General features: G+C 44.4%; 1 long non-coding RNA gene across 1 annotated transcript; it reads left to right on the top strand.

Annotated features, from left to right (window-relative positions):
• Positions 1-1,790: 1,790 nt before the first annotated feature.
• Positions 1,791-12,997, top strand: LOC128849493 (uncharacterized). The gene is made up of 3 exons (XR_008447418.1): positions 1,791-1,909; positions 8,922-9,009; positions 10,533-12,997. It is a non-coding gene; the product is annotated as an uncharacterized LOC128849493 (long non-coding RNA).
• Positions 12,998-13,023: the final 26 nt, after the last annotated feature.

Below are 13,023 nucleotides of genomic sequence, written 5' to 3'. Positions count from 1 at the left end.
CACGGGGAGTACATGGCTCCAGGAGTGGAATTTGAGACTGGGGGGGTGGGAAAAAAATATACAGATGTCTTTCTATAAGGAGAAAAGGAGCAGAAAGGCAGGGTTTCGTGTGGAGGAGCAGGCTGGGCTTTGCGGTTGCATCTTTACACCGGTTGTGGTTGCGCGGTGCAGGCCTCGACACGGCGGAAAAATGCCGTTCCTCTTCCCAAATCCATAATTTCTAGTCCTTTACGCCGACACCTCCTCCCTCAGGTTGGGGGGAAAATAGAATAATGGGAAATCAAAGGGTAAAAAAAAAAATATATAAATAAAAATAAAATCATAATTCCGCCTTTTCTCCCCGACCCCAACAAAAGGTTAAGGGGAAATAGCAGAGGAAAAAAATAGATTTCAATGCTTTCGAAATTGGTTTGTGGGGATCTCACCTGCAAATCCAAAAGCTGAATGGGTTGAGGAAATTTTTTGCCAAAGGGATGCAAGAGTTTTTGGGTCAATAACGCTGCTCTGGCTCAAGTTTTAGGGGTCATTCGGGCAGTTCCAGGTGCCCCCCGGACTCTGTGGGGTGCGCGGGGCTGGGGGGGACGGGGAGGTATTTTTGGAAGGAGAAGGTGGGAAAGGACATTTTTAGCCCTGGGAAGGTTTTCTTGGCGGCGGACACACCCTTGACAGAGAGAAGTGGGCAGAAATAACAATTTCCTCTATTTTTCCTCTTGATTTTTAATTAAACGCTTTTAAAATTCACATCCCATTGTCATTTCAAAGATTTAATTTCAAATCCAGTGCGCTCCATTTTTTTTTTCCTCCAGTCCTGGATGTTTTCCTATCATCTAAACCCCCCCCCCGCAATTAATTAATTACCAACACGGAGATTAATAACGCTCAGCGCTGAAGGCCACAGCTCCTTAGTTAACAACAAAAAAAATGCTGAGAATTAACGTGTTAATAATCATCAAATTAAACCGAATCTATCTTTAAAAGGACCACCAAAAAAAAAAATTAAGGATGATCCCTGCATTGTATTAACGCGGTGTCTTGAAAGATAAAAAAGGGGGGGACGATGAAGAGGGGGGGAAGAATGCAAATATTAGAGGAGAATTGTATAAACATGGCGACAGAGGAGAGCATTTGCACTCGTCACAAAAAAATGCAACGCATTCCTGGTTGTTTGCAGAAAATTTACAGCTGAGCAATAAAAGTTTACGACTGAATCACAAGTTGGATTGGCCACAGGAAGTCATGTGGACTCCATCCATGAACGTGAACTTTTTATTGTGGTTTCTCTTATGACTCTTTCGCAGTAGTCTTGCCTTTAACAGTCCAAGCAGTGCCAGGGGTAGGATGGTATTTTTCCCCCCCTTAATTATTAGCGTGATGATGATGATGATGATGATTTTTTTTTTCCGCGCTTTAAAAAAAAAATCTCGATTTTTTTTTTTTTTTTTTTTTACCCCCCTCCCCTCGTCTCCTCGGGGTTGGAATTCTTGGTTGCTTTGGGCATTTTGGCATTAATGAGTTTACTGCTGCGTCTGGTTGCCGCCTCCTATTCCCCACCCCTAGGGGCAAAACGCAATGCATTTCCTTTGCAGGATGCGATGATGAGGGGGCACAACCAGTTGTAAATACCTTTTTTTTTTTTTTTTAAGCCCAAAAAAACAACCCTAGAGAGAGGCAGATTCCTCCTTCAGCTTTCCCCATGCCCAACCAGAGAAGAATTGTTTTGCTTTTGTTTCCATCTTGGGGTTTTTTTCCTCTTTTTTTTTTTTCCGGATTTTTTTTTTTTTTGTGTGTGTTTTTTTTTTTTTCCTTTTTAATGTTTCTGTGGAGCTGAGCTGCAGCGTCAGTGGATCAGAAAGAGGGAGAGACAGAGAAAAAAGTGGGAGAGAGGGAGAGGGGGAGACAGGAGCCTCTGGTAAGTGTTCCCTTATTGGTTAAAATGTGTAACTAATGATCCATAGCCCGGGTGTTAAGGATAATGATGCATCGTTGTGCGAGCGAGGGGTGTAGCTTGGATATGAGGGAAAGATGCTGCGGGGCGGCAGAAATGCAGTTAATTCGGGGGGGGGGGGGGGAGAGAGAGAAAAAAACAGGGATTTGCTGTTGCTGATGTCATATTCGGGGTACGGGGAGGGGGGGTTCTGGGGGGTGGGGGGTCGGTGTTGGGGGGTGGGGGCGCCTTGGAGGGAGAAGGGAGGAAGGGGGGGGGGTGGAAATCGAAATGCGTCGAGATGGGGAAAAATAAGCCAAAGTTTTCCTTTAAAAAATAACTAAGAAGGGGGGGGAAGCGCATGCGCGGAGGGGACGGCCACGCGCAGCGCGGGTGGGGCGCTCGGGCTGCCGGCAGGGCCATATTTAATGAGCTTGGCTGCTAATTGTGTGTGCGGGGCTCGGGCTTGCACGCCTAGCCCCCCCCCCTCCCTTCTCCTAAAAAGTCCCCCCCCAAAGAGCTCTCGGCTCGAGTTTCTTCCGCGGGGCTGCGCTTCCCCCCCCCCCAATAATTAATATTAAGTGCGAGTTGATTAACAATCAACTCTTTGCATCCCACGAGCTCCTCCTTTGAGTAGCTTTTTGCAACCGTGTGTGTGTAAAGTTCTCCGGGAAAGGGGTTTTCATTGAATTCTATTGATATTTATGGAATTAGATGGTATTTTACTGTATTTTATGGAAATTGATGGAATTCTATTGTGCTTTATGGAATTCTATTGTGCTTTATGAAATTATACGGAATCCTATTGTATTTTATTGATTCTGATGGAATTTCATTGCATTTTATGGAATTCCCCCCCCCTCCCCAGCAAAGCACCAATTGAACCAAGCTCCACGTCGTAAAAATTAACAACAATAATCACTTCCAGGAGCGCTCCGATTTTCCTGCAAGCGGTTAACGCGGTGTTGGTTTTTTTTTTTTCCATTGGATTTGCATGCGAGTCCCGCCCCATTCCCCTTATTTTTATTATTATTACTATTATTATTATTATTCCCCCCCCCTTTCCTCCAGCAACTTTAATTCAGGTTTAACCGGTGAGATTGAAAACGTGACCCTTCCCTTCTCCATCCACTTTTCCCTCCACCTCCCTCCCACCCACCCACATGAATTATCCATCTCCCTCTCCGTACCGCTGCCGTGGAAATATATATATATATATATATATATATAATTCCTGCATTTCCTCTCGAGGATGTGTTTCTCGCCCTTTTTTTTTTGTTTTTAATAAATCCTCTGGATTTAAATGATAATGATAATAATGAAGGTGTGCGGGAGCAGGGATTTGTCGCTGGGGGTGTCAGCTTGAGCACTTATGGGGCTGGATGTGCACATATAGGGCTGGATGCTCACATGTGGGGCTGGATGTCCCCATCTATAGGGGCGGACATAAAATAAACCCTGTGGGGGAGGGGTGGCAGAGGCCAATAAAGCGTTTTTCTGCCTTATTATAAGCTATTTTGAGGGGGTCCCCCCCGTGTGTGGCCATCGAGACCATCGGGAGGGGGGAATGGGAGGGTTGGGGGGGGGGCGCTTTTTGCCGCTTTGCTGCTTTTTTTTTTGGTTGGTGATGTTGTTGTTTTCTGGTGGTTTTTAAATAAAAAAGGCCTCCTCGATTTCAATTTCCAGAGTGCGCCGGCAGAGGTTCATTAGCGAAGGCGGTTTGTGAAGTTTTGGAGTCGTTGCTGGTGTTAAATTTAATTAAGGTTAAAAAAAAAAAAGCAGAAACGGAAGGGAAGGAAGGGGGGGGGAAAAAAAAAGCCGAGTCGCCCAAGCTGTTTTTCCTTTTCTTTGGAGAAATCTGGGAATTAGCGGTTGAACAAACCCTGCAAAGAGAATTTTAGTCCGGATTTGCACCTCCTGAGACCATGCGCCGTTCCCTTGATTTTTATTTTCCAAGCAGGAGCTAAATAAAGGATTCGGTGTAGAAATGGGGGGAAGAGACGGTTTTGCCTTCGTTTTGTTCGCTGGGAAAATCCCGTTGTGTGGAGGCTCAGCCTGTACCGCGGCCAGTCGTAAAGACATTTTATGAGCAAACAATGAGTGTTTATTGGAACCACATGATTACAGAAATGGGATCTTTTATTGTTTTCAGACTGAAATCCGTCTGCTCTCCTTCCCCAAGCCTCGCTCCCCGCTCCCGGGATGCTCCCACCCATTCAACCTCCCTCTGCCAGGCCTGGAAGCCCCTAAAACAGCTCAAATATATTGATTTTCTCCTTTCTCTTGACATATCGCCGTCTTTCAGATACTCGCGAGGCTGAGAAACATTTTTAGGATGTAGAGCTGGAATAACGGAATGATTTATATTCTCTGAGATGTTGGTTTGGTTTTTTTTTTTTTCTTTTATATCCTTGCCTAAACCAGAGGAAATAAATTGCTGCTTGTATCTGTAACACTAGGGATTATAGGAAAATCGCTTTGTGTTATTAACAGGGACTTGAAGGAAATAATATACTATATAAAGCAATATAACTAGTTTTTCTTCGACCGTCGGTGGAGGGAAAAAAAATCAAATCAGCATCCTACATTATTTTTTTTAATGGGAATTCCGCTGTCCCGAACGCTTCCTTATTTATTTATAGGGGTGGTTGATTCCGCGGTGTTGAGGACCAGCCCGTTGGCGGAGGAAAGGGTGTAAATACAATCTGTGCAACACGAGGAATCCACATTTTATTTGAATGCGTACACGTTTCACACATCCCTACTCGGCCAGAAAACCCCTTCGAGACGTGGGCGTTAATCTTGCCTCTATAAAAGCGCATTACGATCAAATATCTCTAAATACAGAGTGCGGAGGCGGAGGGGGGGGGTGTGTTTGCTCCAAATCCATGTGTTGTAAAAGTCTGGAAAAACCTGTAACTACAAGAAATGATCAGAAAAAAGCGATTTCCAAACTTGTCGTGTGATGGAATTTGGGTTTGGAGAACGAATTAACCAAACCCACCAGAAATAATATAGAATATTGTAGAGAGAGAGAGAGACAACCGGCACCGGTGCCAGCAGTGAAAGTGGTGATGCTCGGATGGATTTGCGATGAGAGTCGGTATTTTGGGGGGCTCTTTCCCCAATTCATGTGATTTTTTCAGGGTTGCATTTCTACGCGGAGCTTTGTGCAGCAAAAGGGATTTGATTGGGTGTTATTTTTTAATCCGAAAGATAAATTTGCAGAGCTCTGTGTGTGGAGGAGAATAAAAAGCGAAAGGAGGTTAAAAACAAATTGGTCATAGAGGGGGAAATGCACATTGGGAAAGGATGGTGCGTAACATTGAGGGATCAAGGGGTTTGGTATTGGAGGAGGCAGTTGAGGATCTTGTTACTATTGTTGTCGGGGGGGGGGTTAATCCCTGCAGCTCGCCCTCTCCGGTAAAAAGAAAAGGAGAGAAGGGGAAAGGAAGGGAAAAAAAAAGAGAGAGAAAAAAGGGAGAAAAAATTAAAGGAGAAAAAATAAAAGGAGAAAAAGGGGAGTGGAATAAGAAAGGAGGAAAAAGGAGGAAAAGGCAAGAAAGAAGAGAAAACGGGAGGAAAAAAGTAGTAAAGGGGACAAAAGGAGAGGGGAGAAAAAGAGGAGAGGGGACAAAAAAAAAAAAAGCAATTTTCAGTGCTAGTATTTGAGGTCAGGGCTAAAATAAAAACACAAATAAAACCGGTAAGGCCCTCCCCCATCGGATGTGGGAGGCAGCGGGGAGCTGAAGGGTAGGCTCGGGATTTGGGAGAAAAAGTGAGGAAATCAGGACAGAAGCACCCCAAAACTGAAAGAGGGTGGTTTTTTTTGCGGCTCGGGGGGGGGTGGTGTGCAGAATGACCGAAGGGGGAGGAAGATGCTGCGGATGAAGAAGGCGAAAAGCGGCCCCGTCTCCCCCGCCGACCCCCCCCCTTCCCTCCCCAGACACAAACACAATAAAAGGCCGAAATGCCCGAAATTGCGGTGTCTGGACGCAGTCTGCAGGGGGGAGGCTGCTCGGGTCGCCTTTGTCGCATTGGGGACACACCTTGCTGTAAAAGTCTTTGTCCCCAGACTAAAGACCCCGCGTTTCAATGGGAGGCGGGGAGGGGAAAAACAAAAGCCGGGGGGGGGGGGGGGGGGGGGGGGAGACGGAAAAGACTGGGAGCAAGGCAGGAAAAAAAAAGGAAAAAAACCACTAAAAAGCAACCAAAAAATCCCTAAGCCCCCCCTAAAATCGTCCGCAGACAAGGTCCAAAGGGTGCAGGAGGACGGGGGGGGCGGTTGTGCCACAGGTGGGGTCCCCTCGATCGTCTCCCTGCCCCCCCCCGGGTGTTTAAATTTCTCCCCCTGTTGTTTACTTGTTTTGTCTGCTGCCACCAAGTGACCGAAACTTGCAATTTTTTTGCCATTTTGGGCCTTCCCCCCCCCCCCGCCTCTGTCTGTGTCTGTTATTGCGGGCGGGGGTGGTGCTGTGTGATCCCCCCGTTCTGGGCTGGGAAAGGGCGTAAAGCCCCTCAAAACCTTCTCCTGCCACCAAAAAAAAACCCCAAAAAATCACTTTACAAAGAAGTTTTAACACCTTCAACATCGCGGCGTGCGCCCCCCCAGCCCCCTCTGCACCCATAAACTTCCTCAACTTTCCCAAAGCCGTTTGAAACTCCTCCCTTCCACTTTCTGCTCATTCGAGGCAGTTTTGGGGTTGGGTTTTTTTTTTTTTTTGTCTTTTTAGTCCTTTCTTTCCGTGTTCCCGGCCTTTAAATCATCCCAATGTACGTGAACTCATAAAAATAGATAAGGCATGTCAGCTCGGGAACGGTATTTTCCCCCTGAAAATATGAGTGTATTTAAGCAAATCCTGAAATATTAAATTGTTGCTCGATTAAAGACGATGTCAATGTATAAATTCCACAAAGCGCTCAAGAGGTTGTCTCCAAATATATAGTTTAATTCTGCCTAAGTGATCGCCTCTAAAAAAAAAAAAACCCATCATTAAGGCAACTATTATTGTTTCCTGAATTATTATTTTTTATCCGAGCCACCTATGATTAAATTTCTGCCTTCGGATTCGCAAAGAATAAAGGAGAAAACTGCCTATAGTTAATGACAACAATTTTTCACTCCTGAGTTATCCTTGCAGAACGTAATCACATCCCACTCCCCGTTTGGTTTGGAAGCCCCACACCCAGCAGAAACGATCGCACCTCGGAACACGAGGGTACGCGCAGGGATGCAGCAAAAATGTCGCTTTTTCTCCTTTTCCACCTCAAAGTCTTGTCCGTGACGTCATGAGCGCCACTGTCACTTTTCGCCTCTTTGGATTTTAGGGAATAGTTCCGCTCCGTCATAGAAAGAGACCCAAATTTAAAACAATCATAATATTTATTGTTATTTAATATTATCATTCTTATTATTTATTACGTATAATAATACTTATTCTAAGACTACTTCAAAGTTTCAAAGGGGATTTTTTTTGTTTGTTTGTTTGTTTCTCGGGGAAAATTGCTACCTGAGCAATTTTTACCTCCTTTTTGGGACAAAAAAAAATCTTTTCCTGGATCCAGCAGAATTAAACTCCCCCACGTTTCCACACTTTTAACCAAGGAGACACCGGGAATGTTTCCACAGTCTCCAGTCACCTCCTTATAAACAAAGACCCACTCCGCGATTTCACATCCTTTCGAATATTAGGGATTATTATTTTTTTTCTCCTTGTTTGGGATTTTTTTTCTGCTCCTTTAGGTTTTTGCCCCCCCCCCCCCCACACTTTCCTAGCGCTGCTGAGATTGATTCCGCAGTGCATTTAATCAGTAAACTAAGTCAAACCGAGCCGATGTTGCAGGGCAGGGAGGGGTTCTCCCCCCCTGCTTTTTTTTTTTGTCACTGATGGTAACTTTTCTTCTTTTGCAACGTGGTTACTTGGGAATTTGAGACTGAGCGAAGTTTCCACGGGGAGATTTCGGTGCTGCCTTCTTTTGTTGGGTTGAGATTCGCCAATAAATCTGGGAAGGAGAAAAAAAAAAAATGAAATAAATCACACCCACGCCCCTCTTTTAAAAAGAATATTTGAGAATTAAAAAAAAAAATCAAACCCAAACCACCAAACCTCCTCCCGTCGCCATACAAAACAAAAAAAAATTAAATACACGCTCCAAAAAAAATTGCTTTCAAATCTAAATAAACTCTTCAAAGTGTCAGAAAGTCCGAGCCTCGGCAGGGATAAATTTCAGAAGCAGGAGCAGATTAATTCCTCTTCCCCACACACCTCCCGGGTTCCTGCTTCGCAGACGTGTTTTGACAATTGCCAGAAATCTCTCTCTTTTTTTTTCCCTCCCCTTTCCAACGCTTGGAAATGTGTGCAGCGCCTAAGAAGTTTTTTTGCAAGAGAGAAAAATATTCTCCCCCCCATTATTATTGTTATATATATATATAATTTTTTTTTTCTTCTTCTCTCTGAGCGTTTCAACTTGAAGGGACCCGCCCTGAACTTTGGGTGCACTTCCCTGAAGTGAGAATAAGATAAAGAAATAAAGACAAGCAGAACACGTTGAAGGCGATTTCTCTCCACTGACAAAAAAAAAATAAATAAATAAAAAAAATAATCAGTAGGAAAAAGCAAAGAAATAACTCGTTTGGGCAACTACGGGCGAGGCGCGGGGTGGGAAATGCTCTTCTTTATCCACCTAAGGCAAAAAAAAAAAAAAAAGGGGGGGTTGCATGTAAAATACTGGGAGAAAGGGCGCTGGTTGTATTTTTTTCAGCCCCTCTTCTTGGAAAGATATAGGAGGGGAAAGGAGTGTTTTCGCTAATTATGGCTTTTGGTGCAGAAAATGCCTTTTAATTAGGAAATAAAGCTCCCGAATAGGCCAACGCGGGGTCTGCTGCGCCGGAATAAAACTTTAAACACTCTCTGAAGCTCTGAATAGAAGTGTTGAGGGCAAGGAGAGATTTAATCTCCTTTTTCTTTTTTTTTTTTTTTTTTAATGTTTAATTAAGAGCTGCCCAGACTCTGACTCCGAGGTTGTAATTACAGAGAATAGAGATGTCTCCAAAACAATGCGAGCCATTCCAGGCTGGGGGAGAGGTAAATAAACTCCACATAAACCTCTAGGAGTTTGGGGTTATCCTGTTGCGCCCGGTTTTTTTGTTGTTTTTCGGGTGGTTTTATCACTGGTTTAATTTTACTATTATTTTTAAGGCGTTATTTACCGGGGGGGGGTGGGTGGGAAGAGCAATATTTGACTAGGAAAAGCCTATTGTAAAGAACAGGAATAAATTCCCAGCGCAAGCCCCAAATAAATAATTAGGACTCACGTGTGCCATAAATGTCAAGTTAAAAAAAAAAAGGCAAAGGAGAGGGGGGGGGGGAAGGAGACAGAGATCCCAGATAGAGGTGAAATCAGTTTAAATAAAAAGGCTTTTAATGGAATCACTTGTATTTACCTCTAAGAGCTGCGGGTGTTTGGGATGCGTGGGCGTCTCTAGGTGTGGGTATTTGGGGGGGACACACAAATCTAAAGGTGTCCCCCCCTTATGCATCCCCAACCAGAGAATTTTATGCAGCTGTTTGCAGAAAAACAGCCTCACTCTGCTCAAATAATTCTAAGTTTTAATTGGGGGGGTGGGGGGGGAAGCACACAGCAGATCTATATCCCAAGCGGGTGGGGGTTTTCCCACCCCCCGACCAGGACACGCGTGGAAAAGGAGCGGGGCAGGGGGGGGCTCCCCATTTTTTTGCCCCACTTTTGGATCAGCCCCGAGGGGGCAACGTGGTTGGAAAGAAAAGAAAAATCAGTTGCCCCCTCCTCCCCCCTTTCCCCAAGTCCAGGGCTGGGCAGCAGCTCCCTGCCAGTAGCGGGGTCTGCAGGGGAGGGGGCTGCGGGGGGGGGGACACACCGATTTGGATTAATTTCCTTCCAGTAATTACTAAGGGATAGAAAACACATGTGTTGGGATTGTATTTTTTTTTTGTTTTTTAAAGCCTTTCCTCCCCCCCCCCCCAATCAGTTCATCAATTCACTAATTACAGCTGGGGGGGGGGGGAGGAGGAAATCTCCTGACATATATTTTTTTCTTCCTATTTTTTTCCATCTCCCCCCAACCCCTTCCTTGTGTCAGCATCATTTGGGGGGGGGGAGAGAGAGAGAGAGAGAGGGGGCACAAAATATGGGGGGAGAATATGGCTTATGAGTGGTGAATGTTATTTCGGATTTCTAAGGGCGCTTTTCTTTTCTGGGAACAAAGAGCAACTCCTATTAAAGAGCTACTCGAAGACTTGTCTATATTTCTACTGCTGTGTTGCACTTTTAATAAAACATCTGTTCTTGCTTCTGCTGATGAGTTTACATAATTGTTTGCAGACCAATTTAACCAGAAAAGCGCCCCACATATTCCCCCTCCATGTTTTCGGGGGGGGGGGGGAATAAATACCTTTTTGGTAGTGACATAGCTGGATGAAATACTTTCAAGAAATTCCCCAAACTGCAAGAAAATATCAAGAGGGGAGGGAAAAAAAAATATAATACATGTGCAGTGCGTTCAGAATGTGAGGTTGAGGAATTGCAATGAGTAAACCCCACTTTAATGATGCCTCATTTGTATTTGCAGGAGCTTTTGGGATGGTTGTGCTCTATTTTTTTTTTGTTCACCCCCTTCTCTTTTTCTGTCTTTTCTGCCCAGAAACCTGGGTTTTTAACGTGGGGAGAGGATTCTATTTTAAATTTCTTTGCGGCAGCTGGTTTCTGTTCACTATAAATCGAGCAGACTTTTAAGACTTGCCCTCTGTTTAGAGAAGTAATAAAACACTTAACTTTCTCGGCTCCTAGTCACACGGTTATCACACAGGTCTCGGTACCACAGCCCCCAGCACCTATACAACAACAACAAAAAAATATATACAAAGAAGGGGGGAAGGAGAACAAAAAGAATAAAAAATAAAAATAATAATTAAAAAAAAAAAAGAAAAAAAAAAAAAAGAAAAAAAACCACATCCCCTTAGAAGGAACCTTTCCAGAAACTCCTTCAAACTTTGGGAAGACTGAAGGAATGGAAATGCCCTCGCATAGGTGCAGCTCCCCCCCAGCGGAAGGTCCAACCCCATCCAGCTGCAGCTACTTTTAATTTAGTCGCCAAATTAGAGCGGGCTGGGAGCCCTGCACAGGGTAAGGAACCCACGTCAAGGACTGCAAAGTCCTCGTTCCTCCATCTCTGCCTTCAGTCCATTTCTGGGACCTTCGCAACAGTTTAATCTCTCCTGGACAGTGGAGGTTCTCCAGCTGAGCCTGCCTTGGGAAGACCAGCCTGCAGGGAAGATGCACCCATGGATAAGAATATTTACAACCCATCCCTGGCTCTCCAGATCCACCCAGTGCCTCTGGCTGGGGCTCACACAGCTCAGCAGAAGGCGGTAAAAATAAAATAAACCAAAAAAAAAACCAAAAAAAGAAATAATAATAAAAAAATAATACCCCAAATCATTGTATTTGCGCCTCTTTCTTTGATTCCAGCAATCTCCGGGCTGGCTGTAGGGAAACGAAAGGCAGCTGAAGAGCTGAAGTTGGGGTTTTTTTGGGGGGGAAAGCGTCTGTAAATCTGCCCCCTGTGCCCGAGGCTCCGGGCTGGGCAGCTCTAGGTGGGTCCCGGCCGCACTCCCGCATCAGCCCTAAGATGGTGCCCACTTCCAACCACCTCTTTTTTTGGTGGGAAACTTTATTTTTTTCCCCTAGTGACACTCAGGGGAAGCCTGAACGTTATAGAAGATGAATACACGAGCTTTTTTTTTTTTGTCAGTTGTAGTCCCGTTTATGGTTTTATTGCTACCATTGATTACTTTGCTTTGTTACACAGAGGAAAAAGAGCATAAAATCCGGTGGCATCCGGGTTCCTGTTATAGCTGGGGAAAAAAATATACACACTCCCCCCCAACCCTTCTTTGTCAGCTAAAATCTTTTAGGGATACATAGCGAAAAAGAGGAATTAAGTCTATTGATGGAGAGAAAAGCAAACAAATACACTCAGTTTGGGATTTGAGGGTGCACCCACAAACCTTCCTCTCCCCAACCCCCGCACCTTCAGATTTAAAATAAAAACGTGGACACGATGGAGGTTAAAAGAAAAAAACCCAACACACACACACAAGCAACACAACAAACCACACAGAGGAGGCCAGGGTTTCCCTGCCATAATTGAATTTTTAAATAGCAAGCCACCAGAATGATAAAGATACCTCGCAATATTTACAGATCAGCAGGTATGTTTTACATTTAAAGGGCAATTTATGGCTCTAGATTGAAATTAAAACTAGATTAGCTGTCTTCATTTCAATTAGTTCTAGGTGCCATCTAGCCAGAGAAGACAGAATATAATCCTCCCCCCCCCCCCCTTTTTCGCCTAACTAAATATTTGCAATAGAAGTTTCCCCATCAGTTGTAAATATCTGCAAACATAAATCGCTGCAAACCCAAACACGAGGTTGTGTCCCCAGCCCAGGCTCCCCATTACAAATACAAATCCTCTTTTTTTTTTTGTTCTTTCCCCCCCCTCCTTGTTGTTGTTGTTGAAAACGTAAATATCCTCCAGCATTGAAAATGAGCAAGGGAAAGGTTTGAGAGGAGAAATGTCAAACTAGAGGAGAAATCTAACTTCCAGGCTAACGTGAGTTTGCAAGGTTGGATGTAGCTTTCCTGGATGGCTTTTTTTTTTTTCCCTCCCCTCCCAGGACCCACTTTGGGAAGGCTCTGAACCACGTTATCAATTCAGAAGTCGCCATGTTTTCCCCCCTCTCTTTATGTCATATTTTCTCATCAGGAACACAACCATTTGATTCCATAATATTGACCAACGCTACATGAGAACAAGAAGAGGGGAAGGGGAAAAAAAAAAAAAAAAAAGGAAGAAAAGGAGGGTAATTTATGGCTTAATATTCTGTGGACATCTGAGATTTATTACTGTGAATTCTGAGCTATTTTATTACAAGATATTAAGCAAACATTTCTTTAAAAAGCACACAACACCCACAACAAGGCACATCATGCACAGAGACACAGACGGTGCTGCCAAGCGTCAGCAGAAAAGGGGGGCGAGAGATGGGGCGGGGAGG

The sequence above is a fragment of the Cuculus canorus genome, chromosome 29 (genome assembly GCF_017976375.1).
Source record: "Cuculus canorus isolate bCucCan1 chromosome 29, bCucCan1.pri, whole genome shotgun sequence".
Classification (NCBI taxonomy): Eukaryota; Metazoa; Chordata; class Aves; order Cuculiformes; family Cuculidae; genus Cuculus; species Cuculus canorus.
This window is presented reverse-complemented; position numbering and strand designations above follow the sequence as displayed.